The following is a 26,098-nucleotide window of genomic DNA, read 5'->3' as shown; positions in this document are numbered from 1 at the left end:
AGAGGAAACCTTTATTGATAACATGTACACGACTTAAATGGATTTTGTTTGGAGAATTAGTATATTCTTGTTATCATATATATTCTCTCTGTGCATTCATATAATGCCTTGGTAGACATAACAACATGACCACAACTAGTCGTAATGTAGTTATCACAACTTGGCAGTTTAACTTCATTCTGCAATGTGCTGTTATTTATGAAAAGATGTGTATTGTTCATCGTAGATATGTGGTTGTTGTCTGGCAAGATATCTTCAGAGTCAGAATTGTTGTCCTGTGTGACGGGCGGTTGATGATGTGCAATTCGGATATGTCATCAGCTTCTTCTGAGGACCTGACCACTGCTCATTACAATGTCATGGGCTGAATATGTTGATGCAGTATCTATCCCTGAAGACCTATGAAAGTCTCAATCTGATTCAATTTGGGATTACTGCCTGCAGGCTCATTGATCATGCTTTTATGCTATTTTCTCCCTTCTTTTTCCATGCATCATGCACATGTGGCTGGATGGTGAGAGTGTGGGAGGGCCGAACTATGCAGATCTGTCTTGCAAATATGAGAGCTGATGGCGATGGTAAACTGATGTAACGAGGAGTAGCATGTAGCTCTCTGAAAAGCTTGGCAAGCAGCTTTACATTTAACGATCATGTTCCTTTCCAACAGAGACATTTCCTGCAGTTAGCACTCGCTTTGTATGTTTGTTATGTAACATTTGTGTTGTTCTGTTGATTTGGGAATGGGTTGTACAAAAGCATGGACCAAATTCTGCAACATTATTGGTGCTCATGTAATTTTTTTTAGGAGCATAGGCTGAGCTTGTGATGCCAAAACAATGAATATTTGCCAGTACGAAATTCGATGGGAGAAACAGACTTTTGTGCATCTTTCTCACTTTTGATTAGTTTGGAAGTCTACTTTTGTTTTAAATCATCTGTGATATATTCCTAAACTTTACATCCCCTCCCCCACTGCATTTGCTGTCAGCTTGCTTGACTAGACACGGTATTCAGGAAAAACTTAACACCTTTTCGCCCTTGAAGAAGTCACCTGGAAGAACGTCTATTCCAGTCACAGTCAGGCTGCTTTTACAGCCATGAACACTTGATAGTACAGTTACAGCCAGTTTCACTAACTTCAACTCGCAGCAGAATTGAGGAGCAAGAGTTCTGCTGGTTGATGTGGTAGCTTTTAATTTGAACTGGCTGCTTCTCAATAAAATGGTTCAATTCACATCAGTTTAGAATTAGAATTTGGTTTTATTGTCACATGTACTCGAGTACAGGGATACTTGAGTGGAGTGAAAAATATACAAAGTTGCCATTTCTGGCTCCATCTCAGGTACAAGGGTTCCCAGGTACAAATCTTCGGTATAAATTAAAAGAATAAAGAAATAGAATTAAAAGCATTGCAGTCCTTCTGAAGCACAAAGAGAAAAAGAAATAAAAGCAGACAGAGCAGACAAGTACGCAGTAGGCTTCATCTCGAAGCCAGGAGTCCTCACTGGGCTTCATCTTGAGGCTTGGAGTCCATGCTGAGCTTAACATTGAGGCCTAGAGTCTGTGCTGGACTTCACCTCAAGGCTAGGGGTCTGTACTGGGCTTTGCCTCGAAGCTGGGAGTCCTTTGAGTCTATGCAGGGCCTCACTTCGAGTCTGCACTGACTGAACTCGTCACCACTGATGCCGTCTGAGGATGGAAGGTAAATAGAGAAACAAACATGAAAAGAAACAGACAGAACAGAGGATTTCCAGCTCAGGCACTCTACTATGCCAGCATCTTGGATATATGAATTAATACTAACATGGCTTCTGTGCCTCATGTTGGTTTGTGAAGAATTGAAACATTCTAGAAAGTAGGTAGATGTTAAAATTTTGCCAGAAGGGTAATTTGAAAAACCAGTGTGTAACAGTGCATATATAACTCTAGGACCTTAATTGAGTCAATTCAGTTTTTTTTAAATTTGTGAGCAACAGTGAATGTTTTTGTGTATAGCATTAACATGTATTCACTCTGCAAAAGTGTATAACATATTCCTGTATAGTACCATGCCACTGAGTTTTTCAACTATTGTTCATAAGTTGAAATGCCAAGCCAAATTACCATCATCTTAATGATAAAAGAGGCATATCAGGATGTGGAATTACTGCCCTTAATTTTATCAAGGATTGCAAAACATTATAAATAATAGTGCCTAGTTGAATTAAACCCAATTTATCTTTCATGCAGAAAGAGTGATGTTGGTGGGCTTTGACACGTTGCCATGCTTTCTAAGGTCAAGACTCTTCAGTCTGCTGTGCCTGATGTCTCACTGGAATGTGGGGTCATTACGACACACACAGTGGTTAAACTAACATTCGTGTTTGATTTATGGTTTTCATGTAGACCAACTGTACCTGAGTATTCTACTGACGAGAAAGAATCTTGTAGTTTGAGTACTGGAGATTCTATTGATTGTTTTTAGGTACTGCAGTCTTATTGAGATGAATTTGTTTACTGTATGTGAGTTCCCAGCATTACAATTTTGGATCATTTCTTATTTCTTCAAATTAACAAATAATACAATCAGAGGTGATTAATATATTGTGGAGAAGTATTAATAGTTTCCTAAAACATAAAAGTCTTTAAAAAGGTTCCATTTTTAATTAAAAAGAAAACTTCTTTGCTAGGAGAATGATTTATTGAAGGGATATTGAAGGATAGTGAAAAAGTGTTTCACCCCAGCATTTTCCATTTATTTGGGTAAGCAAGATTACAAACAATGGTTTCGGTTAACGGGTTTGTCTCATTTGACAGTTGGTGGTTAAAATGTCTGCTGCAAATTGTAACTGGAGCACATCTTATAAACCCTTTAAAAAATAAAATAAAAACAGAAAATCTTGGAAATACCTCAGCAGGTCAGGAAGAGAGAACAGTTCATATTTCAGACCAATGATCCTTCATCGGAAAAGAGTTCTGTTTTTATTGCAGTTTTTCAGCATCTGCAAAATTAACATTTAGAAACAGAGCGAGGTACTGTTTTTAAAAGTATGATGAACATGATATTTTGAAACAAACAATCACACTTTGTACATTTTTATTTTGTCTAGATTTGTTACATTTTACAGAGACATAATAGCTTTAATAGTAAAAATTAATGCCAACTGGAATGGAACTGGTTCCTTGTGGTAGACTGGTTAGATCACATTGGAATACAGGGGGAACTAAGCATTTTGATACAAAAGAGGCTTGAAGGTAGAAGACAAAGGGTGCTGGTGGAGGGTTGCTTTTCAGACTGGAGGCCTGTGACCAGCTGTGTGCCACAAGGATCGGTGCTGGGTGCACTGCTTTTTGTCGTTTTATATAAATGATTTGGATGTGAACATAGGAGGTATGATTAGTAAGTTTGCAGATGACACCAAAATTGTCGGTGTAGTGGACAGCGAAGAAGGTTACCACAGAGTACAATGGGTCCTTGATCAGATGGGCCAATGGGCCAAGAAGTGGCAGATGGAGTTTAATTTAGATAAATGTGAGGTGCTGTATTTTGGAAAGGCAAATCGGGGCAGGACATATACGCTTGATGATAAGGTCCTGGGGAGTGTTGCCAAAAAAAGAGACCTTGGAGTACAGGTTCATAGTTCCTTGAAAGTGTAGTCACAAGTAGACAGGGTAGTGAAGAAGGTGTTTGGTATGCTTGCCTTTATTGGGCAGTGCATTGAGTATAGGAGTAGGGCAGTCTTGTTGTAGTTGTACAGGACATTGGTGAGGCCACTTTTGGAATACTGCATGCAATTCTGGTCTCCCTGCTATAGAAAGGATGTTGTAAGCCTTGAAAGGGTTCTGAAAAGATTTACAAGGATGTTGCCAGAATTGGAGGGTTTCAGCTAGAGGGATAGGCTGGAGCTATTTTCCCTGGAGAATCAGAGGCTGAGGGGAGACCTTGCAGAAGTTTACAAAATCATGAGGGGCATAAATAGGGTGAGTAGTCAAGGTCTTTACCCCAGGGTGGGGGAGTCCGAAACTAGAGAACATAGGTTTAAGGTGAGAGATGAAAGATTAAAGGGGACCTAAGGGGCAACTTTTCCATGCAGGGTGCTTGTATGGAATGAGCTGCTCGAGCAAGTGGTGGAAGTTGGTACAATTACAACATTTAAAAGGCATCTGGATGGGTATATGAATAGGAAGGGTTGAGAGGAATATGGGCCAAATGCTGGCAAATGGGACTAGATTAATTTAGGATATGTGGTCAGCATGGACTAGTTGAATTGAAGGGTCTGGTTCTATGCTGTTCAGCTCTATGACTCTATAACCAAGGACAGCTGTTCAGATTATCTTTCCGATATTTGAAGTTCCACTATTGGAAGCCCACCATAATGATTAAAAAGGGGCATAGTTATCCTTGTGTACTTGAAAATGGCACTCGCGTAGCAAATGAAAAAGGCATTTTGGGATTGCAGATGATCTACAGATACAGGCCATTCAGTCTAAACAATCCAGGTCATCTTTTGCTTCACTTGAGCATCGTTCAATCTTCTTTCCTTTAACTTGATCAAACTAATCTCCTCCCCCCCGCCCCATTTTTGTCAAATGCTATCTCCCTCCCCATTAAATGTATGTGTGCAAGACTTTTGAACCACTTTCTCTGGTAGTGAGTCACCATCATCAACACTCTGTATAAAGACGTAGTTTCTGAATTCCTGACTTGATTTTTTTGTGGCTATCTTTATATCAACCTCAACAAATTTAAACATTGGGTTGAATTTTACCAGAAATTGGCTTGGTGTCAATTAAGGCAAGTTTGGTGGAGGGTTTATATTAAGGAGGCCTATTGAGTTTTCTCATGCTACTTTGCCAATTTCACCTTAATACCCATGCAGCAAGCTTATGGTTTCAGAGATAGTAGGAACTGCAGATGCTGGAGAATCTGAGATAACAAGGTGTAGAGCTGGATGAACACAGCAGGCCAAGCAGCATCAGAGGAGCAGGAAAGCTGACGTTTCGGGCCCAGACCCTTCTTCAGAAATGACCCTTCAAACAGACCCTTCTTCTTCCTGCTTTCTGAAGAAGGGTCTAGGCCCGAAACATCAGCCTTCCTGCTCCTCTGATGCTGCTTGGCCTGCTGCGTTCATCCAGCTCTACACCTTATTATCTCAGCAAGCTTATGGTGCCCTGTTTGTGTATTCTCCCACTTGCCACATGAAGAAGAATTTGCCACTACTGGCGCAACTCAGGATCCCCGGCATTGACACTATATTTAAAAGGATGTATACAAATGGAGATTTGGCCAACAAAAAATAGCTGTTTGATCTCTGGTAACAAAGGTCTCCTGCTACCAACATCTTTGTATTTAATTCCCAGGTAACTGAAGAGCTTGGGGTGTGAATGTTTGGGGACAAACAATTAAACCTTTTGGATGAGAAGGAGCTGTTTTCTCTCTGTGGTAAAAAAGCATCTGAAGCCTAAAGATAGCCATTGTATTTCCCCTCATCACCTTGTAAACTGTGACTAATATAAAGTTTTTGAGAAGATTTTTAGCTCGGGTTGTGGATGAGGTTGCAGACTTGCTCGCCGAGCCGGTGGGTTTGGTTGCAGATGTTTTGTCACCCTGCTGGGTAACATGGTCAGTGCGCCTCCGGTGAAGTGTTGGTGCTCTGTCCCGCTTGTTATTTATATGCCTCGGTTTGCTGGGGTGGTTGGCATCACCTCCGGCTCTGTTTCTCAGTGATTTGTATATCAGGTCCAGTTCAATGTGTTTGTTGATGGAGTTCCGGTTGGAATATCAGACCTCCAGAAATTCCCTGTTTGGCTTGTGCTGTTTTGGATGTATTGTCCCAGTCGAATTTGTGTCCTTCTTTGTCCGTGTATATTGAGACCAGTGAGAATTGGTCGTGTCTCTTGGTGGCTAGTTGGTGTTTGTGTATCTTTATTGTCAATTTTCTTCCAGTTTGACCTATGTAATATTTCTCACAGTCCTTGCATGATGTTTTGTATATTATGTTACTTTTTCCGGTTGTGGGTATGGGATCCTTTACGTTCGTCAGTAGCTGTCACAGAGTTGTTGTTGGTTAGTGGGCTACTCTGATACCTAGGGTCTGAGTAGTCTTGTGGTCATCTCTGATATGTCTCTGATGTGGGGTAGGGTAACTAGTGTGTCTGACTGTGTTGTGTCTTCCTGTTGTGGTCTGTCACGGTGGTAATGGTGGATTGTGCTTTTTGGATATTCATTCCTTCTAAAAACTCCGTGCTCCTATTCTGCTTTGCGCAATTCTGCATTGCTGCAGTGTGTTGTGGCCTTTTTGAATGGTGTCCTGATGCAGCTCCGCTTATGGGTGTTGGGATGGTTGCTGGAAAAATTAGGTATCTGGTCCATGTACAGCGTGTGCAGAAAGCCCATACATAACGCCTGTTCTTTTTTATGCATCTGTCTGCTTGTTGTGAAGAAGGGGAGTTCCTAAGAGTTGACTTTTTAACTGGTAGAGTTATACATTGAAGGTTCATCATTGTTTATCTGTAGTTAGAATCTGTTTACTTATAATAAGTACAGAATCTGACTAGGAGCAAAACCTGTCAATTAGGCTGGCTCCTGCATGGGGATCCAATCAGTTAAACTCAACAATATGTGAAGGAATCCTAATTTCATGATTCCCTACAACTTTCTAACTTTTAGCTCCAGGCTGCTAAGAAAAATAAAAACCCAGATCATTAACCCTTGTTTTCTCTATAGATGACACCAAACCTGCTGAATGCTCACAGCATTTCTGAAGAAGGATCTAGGCCCGAAACGTCAGCCTTCCTGCTCCTCTGATGCTGCTTGGCCTGCTGTGTTCATCCAGCTCTACACCTTGTTACCTCAGATTCTCCAGCATCTGCAGTTCCTACTATCTCTGAATGCTCACAGCATTTCTGCTTTTATTTCAGATTATCAACAACTGGAATATTTTGCCTCCTTTAAGTTGAAATTTCCGAGACTGGCTGCAGAATCTTCACATGATCCCAATATTTCCTGTTAAATAGAGATCTGCAACAGTTTTCTTTTAATCTTCTAATCATTTTAAGCTGTCTATTTGGGGGATAAGACAAACACTGAAGAATGGTCTTAGTTTACAGTTCTGTAGTCCAAACAAGCTGCTGAAATGAATAATATTTTCTCAAGCATACTTTGTCTAGGTTTATCTATTTTGGCACTAACTAAATTATTAATGTGTTCCTGTGTGTATTATATTGACAAAATATTACACACCCAGAGACTTAAGGATTCCACAAATAGTTTGCATATGTGTCTGGATAATTCATGTGATAGGTCAATAGAGATTGACCACAGCTTGGGGGTGTCTTGTTTAAATGGACTTGCAACTTGATTTGGTGACATTCCTCAATGCAATAGAAATATATTCTCTTTTTATTAAAATTTAAACTCTTTGCACATTGAAACGGGATTGCAAACCTCTGGAGCTCACATTCACAAGACAGGTATTAAGTATAGCAAGATTTTTTTGTTTCTACATTGATTATACAACAGAGAAATGTTTCAGCAATGTAATTCTGAACAAGTTAAATAGATGTTTTTTTACTAATATCTAGAATTATATAACTTTATAACAAATACTGTACATAAAAATGTCATTGGACCCATCATATCTAAGCTTGTTTCTGCAAAAAAACAACTCCCCTGGTTTCACTTCCACACATTTTCCTTACAGCTCTGCAATTTTCTTCTTTTCTAATAATTATCCAATTCTCTTTGAAAAGTGAGACTGAGTCTCTCTCCACTACACTTTTGGGCAATATATACTGCATCCCGAACACAAACCATGTAAATAAGATGTTCCTCTTTTTGCCTTTGGTTTTTGAGTCATTGGCCTCAATTTCAATAAATGTCCTCTGATTCTCAATTCTCCTGTCTATTTCCTATCTATTCTGTTCAGACTGCTCATGGTTTTGAAAATTTCAGATCTCTTGTCAAAAATCTCTTCACTTAGGAGAACAACTCCACTTTCTCCAATCTACAGACTTAAGTGAAGTCCTTAACATCATTCTTGTAAATCTTTTCAGTATCTTCTTAAAGGCCTTTACATCTTTCTATAAGACCATACGATGTAGGAACAGAATTAGACCATTCAGCCCATCAAATCTGCTCTGCCATTCGATGAGATCATGTCTGATCTGGTAATCCTCAACTCCTCTTTCCTGCTTTTTCCCCATAACCTTTGATTGCCATACTGATTAAAAACCTATCTAAGCTTTGAATATGGCCTTAAGGACCCAGCCTCTACAGTCCTCTGGAGTAAACGGTTCCACAGATTCACCTTTTGACAGAAGAAATTCCTCCTCATCTCTGTGCTGAATGGACAACCCTTACTCTGAGATTTTGCCCTCTAGTCCTACAGTCTCCCACAAGGAGAAGCACCTTTCCACATCTACTGTTATGTTACCTAAGAATCTTGTATGCTTCAATAAGGAGATTTTTCATTCTTTTAACCTTCAGTGAGTGCAGGCCCACCTCATTCAACCTATCTTCATAAGAAACTCGATATGTACCAGGGATTAGCCCAGTGAACCTTCTTTGGACTGCCTCCAAGGCCATATCTTTCCTTCAGTAAGTGGACCAAGACTGTTCACAGCATTCTATCTGTGGTCTGATTACTGCCTCATGTAGTTTTAGCAACTTTTATACTGTATTTTCTTTGAAATAAAGGCAAATATATTCTATTTGCCTTTGCTATTTCCTGCTGAACTTGTATGCTCACATTTTTGTGATTTATGCACAAGGACTCCCAAATCCTCTTTGCTATAGCTTCTCTCAGTCTCTCTCTCTCTCTACCCCACTTTGTCCCTCTTTTTCTGCCTGTCTGTCTGTCTCTCTCTCTCTTCACCCCCCACTTCGTGTATCTCTTTCTCCCCCTCTCTTTCTGCCCAACTCCATCTCTCACTCTATCACACTCTCCCGCCCACTCCGTCTCTCTCTATCCCCAATCTGTCAATCTTTCTTTCTCTCTCCCCCTCTCTCTCTTTTTCTCTCCCTCTGCCTGTCTGTCTCTCTCCCCCCCCCCCCCCTCTCTCCCCCCCTCTCTCTCTCTCCCCCTCTCTCTCTCTCTCTCTCCTCTTCTCTTCTGCACCCCCCGACATCCCCCCCAACTTCATCTGGCTCTTTGTCTCTATCTCTCCAACCCCCACCCCACACTGTCTTGCTGTCGCTCTCTCTCCCCCACTCCGTCTCTCCCTGTCTCTCTCTCTCTTTCTCTCTGTCTCCCGCACTCCATCATACTCTCTATCTCCTACTCCAACTCTCTCTCTCACTCCGTCTGTCTCTCTGTCTCTCCCACTCTGACGCTATCTCCCACTCCGACTTTCTCTTCCACTCCCACTCGTTCTCTGTCTGTCTGTTTGTCTCTCCTTCTATCCCTGTCTGTCTCTCCCTCTATCCCTGTCTGTCTCTCCCTCTATCCCTCTCTCTCTCTCACATTCCCCCCCCCCTCTCTCCCTCTCCCACCCCTCCAACTCCGGCTGTCTTTCTCCATTTAAATGATATTCTATTCTTTCTATCAAAGTGCATAACCTCACAAATTCCCACATCATATTACAAATTTTTGCAAAGTGCAATTCTCGAAGTGACCACAGCTACTCATTTGAGGCTGAACCAATTTACACAGATTCATAACAGCTTGGTTGCTTTTAAACTCTGTGTGTCCATTTATAAAGCCCAGAATCCATTCTGCCTTATTAATTATTTTCGCAGTCTGCCTTGCCACCTTCAATGATTTGTACACATATAAAGCTCCCTCTGTTCTAGTATCCTGCTTAGAATTATATCCCTTATTTTGTATTACATCGCTTTGTTTACCTACCAAAATAAATAACTTCACACATTTCTGTGTTAAATTCCATCTGACATATGTTGTTCACTCCAAAAGCCTGTCTATGTTCTCTTGAAGTCTTTTGCTGTATTCTGTACAGTTCACAATACTTTACAAGTTCATTATGTTTGAAATTGTATCTTGAACATCTATATCCAGGCCATTAAAGTTTAAGATAAACCTTAGTTCTAAATACCAGTCCTTGAGGAAATATATGATTTAACTCTCTCTAGTCCAACAAATAATTATTCACACTCCATTCCTTGTTACTTGACCAACCTAATGCTAATGCTGCTACTGTCCCTTTTATTCCATCTACTTTAACTTTGCTGCCAAATCTGTTACATGACACTTCATCAAATTCCTCTGGAATTCCACCTATGATGCATTATTCCCTTCAACTGACTTTGTGTGGAATAGAGGCTTTGAGAGTCTGTAAAAGTTGGTAGGGGTTTGAGAGGATGAGGGCTGTGGGTAGAGGGCCAACAGGAATTATGAAGGACCATGGTGCGTGGGGAGAGGAATAAAGTGGAGGTTGAGATGGCAGAGGTTTGGCATGGAGGGGCCACGGGGAGTGTGTGGATGGTGGGGATTGTGAGGAAAGAAACTGTTCTTGGATTCATTATTTAAAGTTAAATTGTAGTGGAGAGCTAAGGCGTGGAAGCAACCCCAGCTGACATCCAGAGCCAGCAGCTCTCATTTTGGGACTGCCCAACCTGCCTCCATGGAACAAAAATCTCACCTCCCAGGTCATATTGTCTCACCTCAATTTGGGATCATTGACTAGAAGGGCTACTGTACCTCAGTGAAAATACTGCACAATTTAAACAGTGTAAAAATATATAAATGGTTTTGTTTCTTTATATATATAATACCACAATTCAGAACAAACTGTTGCATCTTGTATTTTGTACATTTGCCTCAGGTACTTATGCACTGTCACTAAACCTCAACTTATTTTGGACTGCATTCTTCGTTTTCAAATGAGTTTGCTTATCGTGATGCTATGATGTTGTATTAGGCCTGATTTTTATTAATTAAATTGTTTTGTTTTAGTATTTATGTCTGTCATATTGAAACCATTGCAGATGTTGTACATTTACTCAGTGGTAAATGGACTGATCCATACATTCTAGGCCTGAGTTTAAAAGCTGCTCACACAGCTATAGGATAACACATAGATTAGAGGGCCCAAGAGTAGAATCTGGTTGCAAAACTAAGAACAACAAGTGCTGATCAAAGAGGTGATATTGTTAGTTAACAAATTCTCAAGCAAACCTGGAACAAATAGATTAATAAGGTATAATCTTGCAATTTTTATTCTGGACCTTTTCCACTGTCTAGCAAGAAGGTTCACAAATCATGAGAAGCAACATCTGCCATTGTACGGAACATTTATTGAAATTTCTGTGCCATTAATTATTATTGTGTGAATTATTCTTTTTTGCATGGATGCCCTTGGTAACATGAAGGACCTTTGAGACATTGATGTATAAATATTGGTAGAAAAAGTGCTTGGCGATTTCTCAACTGAGCTGGCGTGAATATACCACCTGTTGATTCAAGGTAGTTGCTGCTACACACCAGAAATAGAGAGATATGGAAGGAACCAACACTAATGTTATCAAACTATTTTCTAAATAGGTTTTTAAGATGCTGTCACATAAATATGTGCTAGAACCTGATTTTAATCAGGCTATGCATAGTTTTTTGTGAGCATGGTTACTTTGTAAGGAAAGTACGACTACTCAGATTTTAGGAAGACTGTTGAATTATTCATCACTATACCCTGTCCTTTGTTACTCAACCAACCTAATGCTAATGCTGCTACTGTCCCTTTTATTCCATCTACTTTAACTTTGCTACCAAATCTGTTACATGCCACTTTATCAAATTCCTCTGGAATCCCATCTATGAAGCATTATTCCCTTCAACTACCCTCCATATTTGACTTTGACTAAGAACGATCAATCTTAATAAATGACCCCTCAACGTTATGCCAAAGTTAGATCTGTGAAGAACAGCTGTTATCAAATATTATGAAATGAGGTTGTTGTACTAAAGTTTCAGAACTAGCAGCTCACGTAAAGGCAAATTCCAAAGTCTTCTGTAGTTGTTTAAGCAGTAATAGAGTGGTTAGTGCAGCAGTAGGGCCAATCAGAGACCAGACACAGAAGGTAGGGGCAGGGGATATGGCTGATGTAGTAAATGATACTTTGTATCTGTACTTACAAAAATGGAGGATGCTGCCCAGACCATAATGACTGAGGAAAAAACTTTGTCACAGGTACGTTTCAAAATTAATAAGGAAGTCGCCTCGGATGGATTGTTGGCACTTAAAGTTAGCAAGGCACCAGGGCTGGATGAAATGCATCCAAGGATTTTAAAGGAAGGTTAGAGTCCAAATTGTGGAGGTAATGGACATAATATTTCAGTCTTCCCCGGATTCTAAGGAGATGCCAGAAGACTGGAGAATTGCCAACATTATGACCTCGTTTACAAAAAGGTTGTAAGGATAATCCCAGCAATTACACATCAGTTGGTTTATTTTTGTAGTGGGGAGACTTTTGGAAGTAATTATTTGGGATAAAATCAGTAGTCCTATCAAAAAAGTTGCATTGATTAGGAAGAGCCAGCAAGGATTTCTAAAGGGGAAATTAACTAACATGCTGGAGTTTTTTGAAGGGGAAAAAGGAAAGGTTGATGAGGGTAATGCTTTGATATAGTACACGCAGATTTCCAGAAGGCATTTGATACAGTGCCTCACAACAGACTTGTAAGGAAAAAATAGTGGGTGTTGGGGGAAGGTTTGTTGTGAAGTGCCCCAGAGGTCAATATTGGGACCCTTGCTTTTCCTGATATCTATTAATGATCTAGATGTTAGTGTGCTGGAGATAACTTCCAAGTTTTCAGATGAACTAAACTTCGAAGAATTGCAAACTGTAAGGAGGACAGTGTGGAACTCCAGAAGGACATTTTTGGTAGAGTGGGCAGATATGTGGCAGATGAGGTTCAATGCAGAGAAGGTTGAAGTGATGCACTTTATTGGAAGAACATTGAATGAAATAAAAAAAAAGGAGTTACAATTCTAAAGGGAGTTCAAGAGCAGAAGGATCTGGGTGTATTTCACACAAATTATTGAAGGTGGCAGGACAGTTAGAGAGAACAGTAAATAAAGCATAAAGTGTTCTTAGCTTTGTTAATAGGGACATAGAGCATAAGAGCAAGGAGATGCTGTTGAACTTCAGTTGGAGTATTGAGTACAGTTGTGGGTGCCACATTATGGGAAAGATGTGAGTGCATTGTAGAGACAGCAGAAGCAATTTACTAGAATGGTTCCACGAATGAGAGACAGCAGCAATGAGGTTAGATTGAAGAAGTTAAGACTGTTCTCTCTAGACAGAAGGTGGCCGAGAGGAGATCTGCTTGAGGTTTTCAAAATTTGAGAGTGGGCTGAATCAAGTAGATAGGGTGAAGCTGTTCCACTTGTAAAAGAAGTATGAGTGGGCATAGATTTAAAATGATGTGCAGATGAACCAAGAGTGATGGGAGAAAAAATGTTGACGCAATGAGTTGTTAAGGTATGGTATGAATACACTGCCTTGAACTATGGTGGACATGGGTTAAATTGAAGCATTCAAGAGAGCATTGGATGGTTGCTTGAATAGTAATGATGTACAGAGATATGGAGAAAAGGCAGGAGATGGACACTATATAGTAAAGTCAGTACATGTACAATGGGCTGAATGGCCTCCTCCTCCTCCATTGTAATAATTCTGTGATTCTGAGGTTTCAATTTCACTTCAGCCCTCTCGTAGTATTTGGATTATATGAGATAGAAGTGAATTTACAATGACTTTCTCATGTTTCATAACCATAAATTCCAAACATAGTGATTATAGTAAATTTTCATTCCAACCATATCATGTCTAAAGCTATATCATGGTAAATAAATTGCTGCAACTGGGGAAGAGGATCATTGAACATACAATGCTAGTACTACATTTTATGGAATGCTGTAGCATTTTGTTCGTAGCACCCGACACCCCCCCCCCCCCCCCCCCCACCCTCCCCACCCCTCCTTATCCATTTCTTTTTTAGTTCTGACCCTGAGGCCTTATTGTGTTTCCAAAAGTTTGGGATTTAATTTTGCAAAAATTATTACTGAAGAATGAAGTTCAGGATGACAATTGGTCTTCATAAGGTAACAAAGAGATGAAGGAAGAAAAATGCCAGGATTAAAGATGGATTGGATGCAAGTAGCATTATTATTACTCACTGATAGGTCAGCATAACTTACCTTCAGCTTCAGCACATTTTAATATAGCCCAGTGCAGTATGGAAATGACCTAGCTCATATTTATGAGAACAAATCACATCTGGTACTTGTCACTCCCATAAGTGCTCTCCATGTTTTGTGTTTGAGGTGTTTATTGATTACTGAGACAATCTACTGAACAGCTATGTTAAGTCTTTTGGGAAATAGTAAGCTACCAACTATTTTAACCACTTTTTTATATAAACAAAACCACAACATGTAAGCAACTGTTTCCCAATTCTTCCTCTAAGAGATGGTCAAATCAACTGCAAAGCACCTGTGAGGTTAGGCATAAGAGTGTCAGTGACTTGACATCAATCTATTAAGGAATTTGCTATACTCAAGAGTGATGAAATTATGCTGTGTCAATATTAGCTGATGAATGTTTAACGCATTTGTGTAAAATTCTGGTGTTTGCTGTATAACGAGGGTTTCGGTCTGATGTGCTAATATTCATATATTGGATTACTAAGGCTGGAAGTAATTCAAATCTGATGGAATCAAGTCCAGAATGCCAAAACCTTGCAGACAGTGGTGAGAATAGAATTTAATAATGGTTATGTAGAAAACATTTCATGTATTATGGCGTCTTCCAATAATGATTCACATTCTTTAAGCTGTTAATGAGTGCAGGACTGAATGAGATATCTGAATTTAACAGGGAATCATTACAGATTAAAATATGCAGTCTAAGTTCACAGAATGTAAAACGTTTGCATCTAGGAATCTAGACTGTGATAGATCTAACTAGATTAATGCATTATGCTTAACAAGAGAGTTCATGTTATGATGAGATTGAACCGATCGTGAGTTAATTGTTTCTGGAATAAACGGAATTTGAATTATTCAAATTGCAGACATCCATATGCATGACAACTGTATGCTTGATAAATATATTTAGTTTAAAAAATAATCTCACCCATCTTGGCTGACTAATTCTGGCAAATATGGGGAAAGAACGCTTAACATAAAATGAAATACAAGTTCACCTGTTCTTTAAAACTGTAGTGACCCAGGGTCTGTATTAATTCCTGTAGATGTTTGTTACAATTTCAACATGTACACTCTGAAGGCCTTTTCTGTTATAGTCACTTCCTATCCTGTTCCACTGCCGAAAGGACTTTGTTATATAATTCATGCCAAGTCTTGCTTGTACTTTTTACTCTCTGTATGCTTGCCAACATCCTGATGTCTTGTCGTACAGTGTACTTTATTTAAGAGAATTCTTCTATCTGCTAGTTGCAATAGTGAGAAAGGTGAAGTGTTTGATAGCAGCAGAATCCATGCTTGAGGCTTCTGGTGAAGAAAAAGATGAGACATGTGTAAACCACATCAGAGCAGCAATTTGACAGTTGCTGGGAGAGGAAAAAATGTCCAGGTTGCATAAATTGTGCCAAGTTAGTGAAGGAGCACTTTATAGATCTCAGAATCACATCATTGTGGCCATGCAGAAACAATGAATGTGGAACACAATATCAAAATGAGGGATTTGGTCAAGCCAAAAATGATAACTAAGGTTGAAGAACAATGTGTTTTTGCTTCTTTTTATGCTACACTCTGGGAGAGAATAAAATTCCTCATTTTAAGAAATACTATCTGAACTTACCCTGACCTAATTATTGGAAAAAAAACAAAAATTCTTTAAAGCTCTTTTGGTTTCACTAAATGTTTGGGTTTCATTTAGTTCAGTGATGTTTTAAATTAAACAAAAAATGTTGATCTTATAATCTACAGATTCTTGTTTTCCTCTTCTGAGAGCGTTGAACTACCAGATTTAATCAACACTTTGTTAACGTTGGCAGTGAGCACAACACAATATCAACATTAAGGGGAATAGGTTCAGACCACCTCTGATCACAGAAATTGAGCAATAAATTTCAGAAATGCAGTGAGGCCTAGAGTTGGGGGTGGATCCACTTGTTTTGGAGTCATAGAGTCATAGAGTCAAAGAGCATGGAGACAGGCCCTTTGGCCTGAACTGGCCTGTGCCAATCAAAATGTCCATCCATGCTAAGCCCATTTACCTGCACTTGGCCCATATTCTTCTAAACCTTTCCTATCCATGTTTTTGTCCAAATGCCTTTTAAATATTGTTAATGTACCTGCGTCAACCACTTCTGCTGGCAGCTCATTCCATATGTGTCCCACTCTCTGGGTGAAAATAGTTGCCCCTCAGGTTCCCATGTATTCTTTCCCCTCTTACCTTAAACCGATGCCCTCGAGTCCTCGATTCCCCAACCCTGGGAAAAAGACTGAGTGCATTCACCCTATCCATGCCTCTCATGATCTTATACACTTCTATAAGATCCCCCCTTCATCTCCTCTGCTCTAAAGAAAGAAGTCCTAGCTTCACCAACCTCTCCCTATAACCAAGTCCCTTGAGTCCTGGCAACATCCCTGTAAATTTCTTCTGCACTCTTTCCCACAATATCCTTCTTTATTAGCAAGGTGACCAAAACTAAACACAGCACTCCAAGTGCAGCCTCACCAATGTCATGTGCAACTGCATCATAACTTCCCAACTTCTGTACTCAATACCCTGACTGATGAAGGCCAAAAGCCTTCTTCACTGCCCTGTCTACCTGTGACTTCACTTTCAGAGAGTACTTACTAATCATGCCTTGTGCATTCTCATCCAAATCATTGAAATAGATAACAAACAGCAATGGGCCCAGCACTGATTCCTGAGGCACACCACTAGTCACAGGCCTCCAGTCAGACAAGCACCCTTTCATTGTTAATCTCTGCTTCCTACCATCAAGCCAATTGTGTATCCAATTTGCCAGCTCTCCCTGGATTCCATGTGATCTAACCTTCCAGAGCAGCCTACCAAGTGGAACCTTATCAAAAACGTTACTGAAATTAGTACAGACTACGCCTACTGCCCTACCTTCATCAAACTTCCTGGTCACTCCATCAAAGAACTCTAACAAATTTGCGAGGCTAGATCTCCCATGCATGAAGCCACGCTGAGTACTCCCAATCAAACCCTGTCTTTCCAAATGCATGTATATCTTATCCCTCAGAATCTTCTCAAGTATCTTACCTAACACTAATGTTAAGCTTACTGGTCTATAATTCCCAGGTTTTTCTTTGCAGTCCTTCTTGAATAAGGGCACAACATTCGCTACTCTCCAGTCTTCCGTGACGTCACCTGTAGCTAACGATGATGCAAAAATATCAGCCAGGACGCCCGCAATTTCTTCCCTAATACTTCCAACACGACCTGTACTGTGATGTGGACTGTCCCCAAGATATCGCCACTAACTTCCCCAGGTTCCCAAGCCCTCATGTCTGTCTTTATGGTAAATACAAAGGAAAAGTATTCATTGAGGACCTTGCCCATCTCTTGTAATTCCACACATACATGTCCACTTTGGTCCTTGAGGGGTCCTATTCTCTCTCTAGTTATTCTTTTTAGAATCATAGAATCCTTACAGTGTGGAAACAGGCCCTTCGGCCCAACAAGTCCACAGCAACCCTTGGAGTGTCCCACCCAGACCCATCCCCCTATAACGCACCTAAACTATATATCCCTGAACACTATGGGCAATTTGTCATGGCCAATCCACCTAGCCTGCACGTCTTTGGACAGTGGGAAGAAACCGGAGCACCCAGAGGAAACCCCCACACTCCACACAGACAGGTGCCCGAGGGTGGAATTGAACCCAGGTCCCTGGCGCTGAGGCAACAGTGCTAACCACTGAGCCACCATGCCACCCCTCCATTTATCCAAATAACTTTCAAAGATTCTAACTGTACCCGCATCGACCACTTCCTCTGGAAGTGCATTCCACACACAAACTACTGTTTGTGTAAAAAAAATTGTCGCTGATGTCTTTTTGAAATCTTTCATCTCTCACCATAAAAATATACCCCCTAATCTTGAAATCCCCCACCCTACAGAATAAACACCTGCCATTCACCTTGCCTAAAGCCCTTATGATTTTATAAAACTCTCAGGACACCCCTCAACCTCCTATGCTCCAGTGAAAAAGACCCAGCCAATCCAGCCTCTCCTTATAACTCAAATGCTTCATTCCCGGCAACATTCTGGTAAATCTTTTCGGAACCCTCCTCAGCTTAATAATATCCTTCCACTAACAGGGAGACCAAAAAAGGACACAGTACTCCAGAACAGACCTCACCAACGTGCTGTACAACCTCAACATAATGTCCCAACTCCTATTACCAAAGGTGTGAGCAAAGAAGGCAAGCATGCTGAATACCTTCTTAACCACCCTATCCATATGTGATGCAAACTTAAAGGAATTAGGTACCTGAACTCCTAGGTCTCTTTGTTCTACAACACTACCCGAGGCCGTACTTTTAACTGTATAAGTTCTACCCTTGTTTGTTTTATCAAAATTCAATAACTTGCATTTATCCAAATTAAACTCTTTCTGCCATTCTTCAACCCATTGACGCAACTGATCAAGATCTCTTTGTAATCTTAGATAACCTTTTTCCACTGTCCACTATTCCACCAATCTTGGGTATCATTCACAAACTTACTAACTATGCTTTCTATATTCTCATCTAAATCATTTGTATAAATGACAACAAAAGTGGACCCAGCAACGATCCCCATGGATCACCACTGGTCACAGGCCTCCAGTCCAAAAAACAACTTTCCACCATCATTCTCTGTCTGCTGCTGTGAAACCAATTTTGCATACAATTGACAAGCTCACCCTGAATCCCAAGTGATCTAACTTTATTAATTAGTCTACTATGCAGAACCTTGTCAAAGACTTTACTATAGACCAAGTAAACCTTTAACATACTTAAAGAATCTCTTTGGATTCACCCTAATCTTCTCAGCCAAAGCTATCTCATGCCCCCTTTTTCTCCTCCTGATTTCCTTCTTCAGTAAACTCTTGTGTCTCCTATAACCTCCAGCTGGCTGCTCCTGAACCGTGCCTCCTCCCTTTTTTCTGGCCAAAGCCTCGATATCCCCTCTCATTCAGGGTTTCCTACTCCTGCCAACCTTGCCCTTCACCCTCACAGGAACATAAAGAACTTGAACTCTAGCCATCACACTGTTACAGGCCTCTTACTAGCTAGAGGTCCCTTTGCCTGCAAACAAAATACTCCAAGCTCCTGTTTAATTCCATCAAAATTCACCTTGCCCCAATTTAGAACTTGAACCTGTGGACCAGGTTTGTCTTTTTCCATAACTATTTTAAAATTAATAGAACTTTGGTTACTGGTCCCAAAGTACTCCCCCACTGTCACCTCAGTCACCTGTCCTGCCCTATTTCCCAAAAGTAGGTCAGGTTTTGCCCCTTCTCAAGTAGGACCCTCTATATATTGCTTAAGGAAACTTCCCTGAAAACATTTAACAAATTCTACCCCATCTAAGTCCTTGACACTATGGCAGTCCCAGTCGATGTTAAGAAAATTAAAATCCCCCATTATGACAACCCTACAAGTCTCCCCAGTCTTCCTGCATATTTGTTCCTCTAATTCCTGTTGACTATTTGGGGGCCTGTAATATAACCACAATAATGTCACCAACCCCTTCTTATTTCTTAGCTCCACCCACAAAGCCTCATTGGATGATCCCTCAGTTATTTCATCTGTGACTTCTGCTGTGATACTCCTCAATCAAAAATGCAACTCCCCCTGCCCTCTTTCCTCCACCTCTGTGCTGCCTAAAGCACCTGTACCCTGGCACATTAAGCTGCCAGTCCTGTCCCTCCCTTAGCCATGTTTCTCTAATGGCTATAATATCCCAGCCCCATGTACCTGTCCATGCCCTGAGTTCAGCGGCCTTACCTGTCAGCCCTTTTGCATTGCAATAGATGCAATTTAATCCAACAGGCAATCCTCGCTCCCTGTCCTGTTCCATTTTGACCTCTCTCTTCAACTTGCTATTTCTGATTACTATATCTCCTTCCAGCCTCACACTTGCCTCCCTGCTGTTGAGGATTCCATCCCCCTGCCAATCTAGTTTAAACACTCCTCCTTTGCAGCACCAGCAAATTTGCCCGCCAGGATATTGGTGCCCCTCCAGTTCAGGTGCAATCTGTCCCTCTTGAACAGATCACGTCTGCCCCAGAAAAGATCCCAATGATCTAGGAATCTGAATCTACAGGCAAATGCATCTGCAAACTCTCTGGCATGGATGCTTCAAATATTGTTGTTACTTGGTGTAGTAACTGCACAGAGGCCAGTATCCCATCACCAAGTCACCCTTTATTCACGTGCACAGTACATGGCCCTTTATTTGTATATGCACAGTACATGGCCTCTGAGCAACCAGCTCAGAGCCAGTCCCTAGAATGAGCAGACTGTTTGGATCTCTTGTTTATATCTGTCAGCCAGGGCTCTCTGGCCCAGGTTAACAACTGCAACCAAGGATCTCATGGTCTATGATATCCACCTGGCCCTCATTCTAATCACAACACTTGGAAATGTTTGGATGATTTTTACACCTCCTGCATGGTAAAAACAGATGGTTTCTGAATGCTGTAAAAATCGATGAGGTGATTAGCTGAATGTAGCATCTTCTATTCAGACCTGTTGGCAAGGACACCTGCTTGAGACTTCTGTAGTCCTTCATTAATACTGCGGATTGAAGTTCGGTGGCTTCCTAGAATTTTAACTGTGGCCCGTGTTAGATGAAGATAATGGGAAGAGGATTCAGGTCAGAAAAGGCGCAAACAGCTTCTGGGCTCATGGATCCAGGAGTAGCAAGTGCATTCTTCCAGGCCTGTCAGCATATTTAGACTACACTGAGCTTCGGGTTCCCAATCTTCTTGATTTTGTCAAATTTCATGAATGACCAGGTTATCAAAAAAAACCTTACTGCTGTTGATGAGTCAGTGAAGAACAAAGAACAAAACAGCACAGGAACAGGTCCTTTGGCCTTCCAACCTTACGTCATCACATTTTGCCCTTCCGTGCTTCAACTGTCTTCACTTACAGGATCCATATCCCTCTCTTCGCTTTCTATTCATTTATTCATCCAGGTGCTTCTTGAATGCTGCTATTGTGTCTGTTTACACGATCACTTCTGGCAGTGTGTCACAGGCACTCGCCACCATTTGTGTGGAAAAACTTGCCTCACACATCTCTCTTAACCATCCCCACACCATGCCTTGAACCTGTGTCCCCTAGTAAGTGACCACTCCACGCTTGGAAAAAGCCTCATTCTTTCTACTCCATCCACACTGTTCATAATCTTATAAATTTCTGTCAGGTTGCCCCCTCAACCTCCGGCATTCCAGTGAAAACAAACCCAGTCTATCCAATCTTGCTTCATAGCTAAAATCCTCCATACCACGCAACATCCTGGTAAATCTTTTCTGTACCTTCTGGGTGTGTCCAAGGTTTGTCCCATACTTTACCTATTGTGGCTTGCAACCAATCTGTATGGCCTGGGCATTGCTGGCCATTATGTCTTTTGAGAACCCATTGTTTCATCTTTGGTAGTGAGAATGATGGCATAAAAGCCACACAACTCACCTGAAAATTCTAAGAGTCCTGAGGAAGACCAACTGAGGGCAGGAGAGAGGGAGTAATACTAACTAGGAGAGGAATAGAGAAAGAAATACAACCTTTAGGTGGAAGGGAGAGAGCAGCACTAAATTTCAAGGGAGGGAGAGTCTGTATGATTTGGTAGCCAGTTGCCTCAATCATGTGCAATTTTGAACAGTTGTTTTGATTGCTTCTTGCATAATGCATGAGAATATAACTGTTACATGTCTAATAGTTTTATTGGATGTGAAGTAGGTTGTCCATGCATTTTATGCTGAGTCGTAGCTAGTTTTAATTTAGCTGGACATTGGACACAAGTGTCTCAAAGATGCTGACACTTGCACAGACACATATGTGTGTGCCAACAAGACAAATTGAACCCAGCCAATTACCACTATATTAGTTGAGACTCAATCATCAACAAAGTGATGGAACGTGTTGTCTTCAATGCTTGCTTTGTTATAGCCTGTTCACTGAAATGGGATTTGGGTTCCATGGGAGTCCGTTCATCTCCTAACCTCATATATCTTTGGTCCAAGCATGGACAATAGAGCTGGATTCCAGAGGTGGGGTGAGAGTGACTGCCCTTGACATCGAAGCTGCATTTGGCTGAGTATGGAATCTTGGAGCCATAGCAAAATTCAAGTCAATGGGAATCAAAGGGAAAACCTTCTGCTAGGTCGAGTTATACCTAAAACCCCAAGGAATGCAGCGACTCAAGAAGGCAGTGTACCACCGGCTTCTGGAGGGAAATTGGGGATAGGCAATAAATTATGGCCTGGGCAGTAATGCCTATATTCAGTGAACAAATAGAGAAGAGAACTTCCAAATTCTCCACACTGGAGAAGCAAGGATATTTTCTTCTTGTATGCGACTGCAATGCCTTTTAGTACACCTTTGAAACATTGAAATTATCTTTACCATTATAGGAATGAAGATAACAGCATTGGGCGTTCAGCAAGATGTGGCTCTAATAACACTACTTTGATTAGCAGTGCAGTGATAGCGTGTGATCCCTCCCTGCTGCTAATCTATTGTTAGAACACCCTGTGTTGTGTGACTAACAATCGGCTGCAGCATGTTCCCCAATCCCCAACTTAAAATTCTGTCATCAGAAAGTAGACAAACACTTTCCAAAACGTTCATGCCTGGAAGCAATGCTTCATGTTTTCTTTATACATGTTGCCAGTATAAAGTTCACAGTTAGGAAACATTAAGAAATGGTCAGAAGATTTGTTGTATGTTCTTTCAAAACAAAGGAAGGCTTTATTCTCCTTCCAGCTTCCCTTTCTGAGGTACGTGTCATAATGTGAGGTCTACATTCTTGTGAGGGAACATCAAAAGGTTTTATTAAAAATAACTGGATGTTGAGAATGATAAGAGAGCATGTCTTATCTATAACCCTATAGACCTAGCCTCCAGGACCATATGATCTGACATCAATGTGACACAAATCCTTTCGCACATGCTCGCTAGCCACCCTTCAAGTAAAAGAGTTCCCTTTTACTCTGCACACCTTCCCTCAAGTCTTTTACACACCCCTTTTTTTTGTTTAACATTTAATCATGCACATTAAATCGTCCACAAGCCTCTCTTGTTCAAGCCTTTAATCTCCCACAGTATTCTAGGCTGCTCTCATGGAGGACATGTAGGATGTTTGTACTTGTGTATCATTTCCTTGGAAAGTGAACATTTTGGAACAAAGTGGCAGCCTGTGACGACAGTTAGTTTTTGGGTTGTGATAATATTAATGACTGGAAACTAATGAATGAAAAGAAGAACAAAGGCCATTCTGAAAACATTTTTTGAGATGTGGCAATTACTATTTCTAGAGTAGGGATTTCTCTTTCTCTAGGTAGTGGTACCATATCAGCTCTTGCTGCATCTTCAGGCTGCAGAAGGTACAGACATGGCTTCTCAGGAATTCCATGATAGAGTCTGCAATACCATTGACTATGGAATGAGTTGCTGGACCAGGAGGTTTCTGTGCGGTGCTACAGTCTGCAGATTGCTTTTTTGTGGTCAACTCCATTCCTGTAGGTGATTGCTGTTAGCAACAAGAGCTTGATTGATAGTTGTCTACAACCTTGAAAGAATTTGTTCTCTCTGTCCAATTTTTCTTTTGAACCATGAGGTCAGCATTCCTTGACTGTATCAAAAATTTGTCATACCATGTGATCTTAGAGTTTTGAACATTTCCTCAACAGATAAACTTTTCTTCTCCTCTTGAAGTTAAGAATAGTTTACATTTGGCTTTTATTGTAATTCCTCTTGCTCCTTGAAGCTTAACTGAAGGTGGTTGGAGAAATTAAGGCCTTCTGTCATGCTGGAAATCAAAAGTGTGCAAGAGGAAAGAAAATGGCTGTGACCACAGTTAGAGGGAGCGGTGTAAGTGACTCCACTTGTGAGAGAGGAGCCAGCACTAATGTTATGGTTTTTAAAGGAAAAGAACTTTGTTCACAGTCCAAAGCACAGTAGAGGACATAGATCTGGCCATCTTAATGCATTGGCTCCCTGCCTGCTGCGTATCTTCCTATCCTAGAAATTGTTGATCAACTCATTCACCCCTACACTTTTGGACAAAGAAGACAGACAAAAAAAGTAAGGATGTTGTAGGACAAGGTCCATTCAGCAGGCTCTCACCACAGTAATCTAGTCAAGTGGCATCCTGTGTGGCCATGAAGTTTTGCATCATGCTCTAAGAGTTAAACTGAGTGTTGCACGGAGAGTCAAACAACCAGATGTAAGGTCAAAACAGTGCAGTTTATAGAAATAAACCGAGTAAGGTACACTGCATTGTCAAAGTGCCCTCAGTAGATTTTCTCCATCCTTGTTTTGACTTCGTGCACTCCCTGGTTCCACAGCTGGGTAGTAATCCCTGTCGCCAGTGTAGATTGTTGGTCTAGGAGATTTGGATGGTGGGTTTGTGCCTGCACAAACCTGGTATGCAAGTTGACCGTCCTTTGTATAAACTTGCAACTGTTGGGGGTGAGGGAACAATGTGGAGGTTGAGTGTTGTGAGTTGAAAATGTGGGGGGCCATTGGATTGTTCTTCCTCCAGCTGGGTGCCACCTGGCACCATCCTATCTCGTCTTATTGAGGGTTTCCCACACTCTTTCATCATAAATTTCATTTTGTATTCTTACTGCGACTTCTCATTATGACATAGCTCATTTTGCACATGTTGAGTAGTGATCCTTAGAATTTATTTATTTACTCTGCAGAATATACAAGGATGGTGGGCATCTTTTGACAAAATGTATACATAGTGCAGTTCTCAATATATTGCAAGCCTGTATTGTGTGTTACTATTCCAAAGTCTTTTATTATTGAAGTGGGGCAACTTTGGTGAATTCCTGGACTGAGCTTCACATCACTAAAGCTAGACTTCCACACTGAGGCATGGGAGTCAATGAATTAAAATGGTCTTTTTCTTAGGTTTGTTTATTTTTTAAAATTTCTGAAGTTAATAATGGATGATTTTGCTGAATTAGCAGAATTTATTCAATCAGAGATAGTAGGAACTGCAGATGCTGGAGAATCCGAGACAACAAGGTGCAGGGCTGGGTGAACACAGCAGGCCAAGCAGCATCATAGGAGCAGAGAGGCTGACGTTTTGGGCCTAGACCCTTCATCAGAAAAGGGGGAGGGGAAGGGGGTTTTGAAATAAATATGGAGAGAGTGGGAGGCGGATAGAAGAGGGATAGAGGAGAGGATAGGTGGAGAGAAAACAAACAGGTCGAAGAGGCGGGGATGGAGCCAGTAAAGGTGAGTGTAGGTAGGGAGTTAGGAAGAGGATAGGTCAGTCCAGGGAGGACGGACAGGTCAAGGGGGCGGGATGAGGTTGGTCGGTAGGAGATGGAGGTGCGGCTTGAGGTGGGAGGAGGGGATAGGTGGGAGGAAGAACAGGTTAGGGAGGCAGGGACGAGCTGGACTGGTTTTGGGATGCGGTAGGGGGAGGGGAGATTTTGAAACTTGTGAAATCCACATTGATACCATTGGGCTGCAGGGTTCCCAAGCGGAATATGAGTTGCTGTTCCTGCAACCTTCGGGTGGCATCGTTGTGGCACTGCAGGAGGCCCAGGATGGACATGTCGTCTGAGGAATGGGAGGGGGAGTTGAAATGGTTCGCGACTGGGAGGTGCAGTTGTTTATTGCGAACTGAGCGTAGGTGTTCTGCAAAGCGGTCCCCGAGTCTCCGCTTGGTTTCCCCGATGTAGAGGAAGCCACACCGGGTACAGCGGATGCAGTATACCACATTGGCAGATGTGCAGGTGAACATCTGCTTGATGTGGAAAGTCGTCTTGGGGCCTGGGATGGGGGTGAGGGAGGAGGTATGGGGGCAGGTGAAGCACTTCCTGCGGTTGCAGGGAAAAGTGCCGGGTGTGGTGGAGCTGGAGGGGAGTGTGGAGCGGACAAGGGAGTCACGGAGAGAGTTGTCCCTCCGGAAAGCAGATAA

The 26,098-nt window shown here is 41.3% G+C and overlaps 1 protein-coding gene across 1 annotated transcript in view; it reads left to right on the top strand.

Annotated features, from left to right (window-relative positions):
- The window catches only part of LOC109932986 (cadherin-4-like), a 678,601-nt gene that overhangs the window by 225,418 nt on the left and 427,085 nt on the right, over positions 1-26,098 (top strand). The window lies entirely within an intron of this gene.

This window comes from Rhincodon typus, chromosome 19 (assembly GCF_021869965.1).
Source record: "Rhincodon typus isolate 14 chromosome 19, sRhiTyp1.1, whole genome shotgun sequence".
In the NCBI taxonomy this organism is placed as follows: Eukaryota; Metazoa; Chordata; class Chondrichthyes; order Orectolobiformes; family Rhincodontidae; genus Rhincodon; species Rhincodon typus.
The sequence above is the reverse complement of the archived record's forward strand: the minus strand, read 5'-3'. Positions and strand labels throughout refer to the sequence as shown.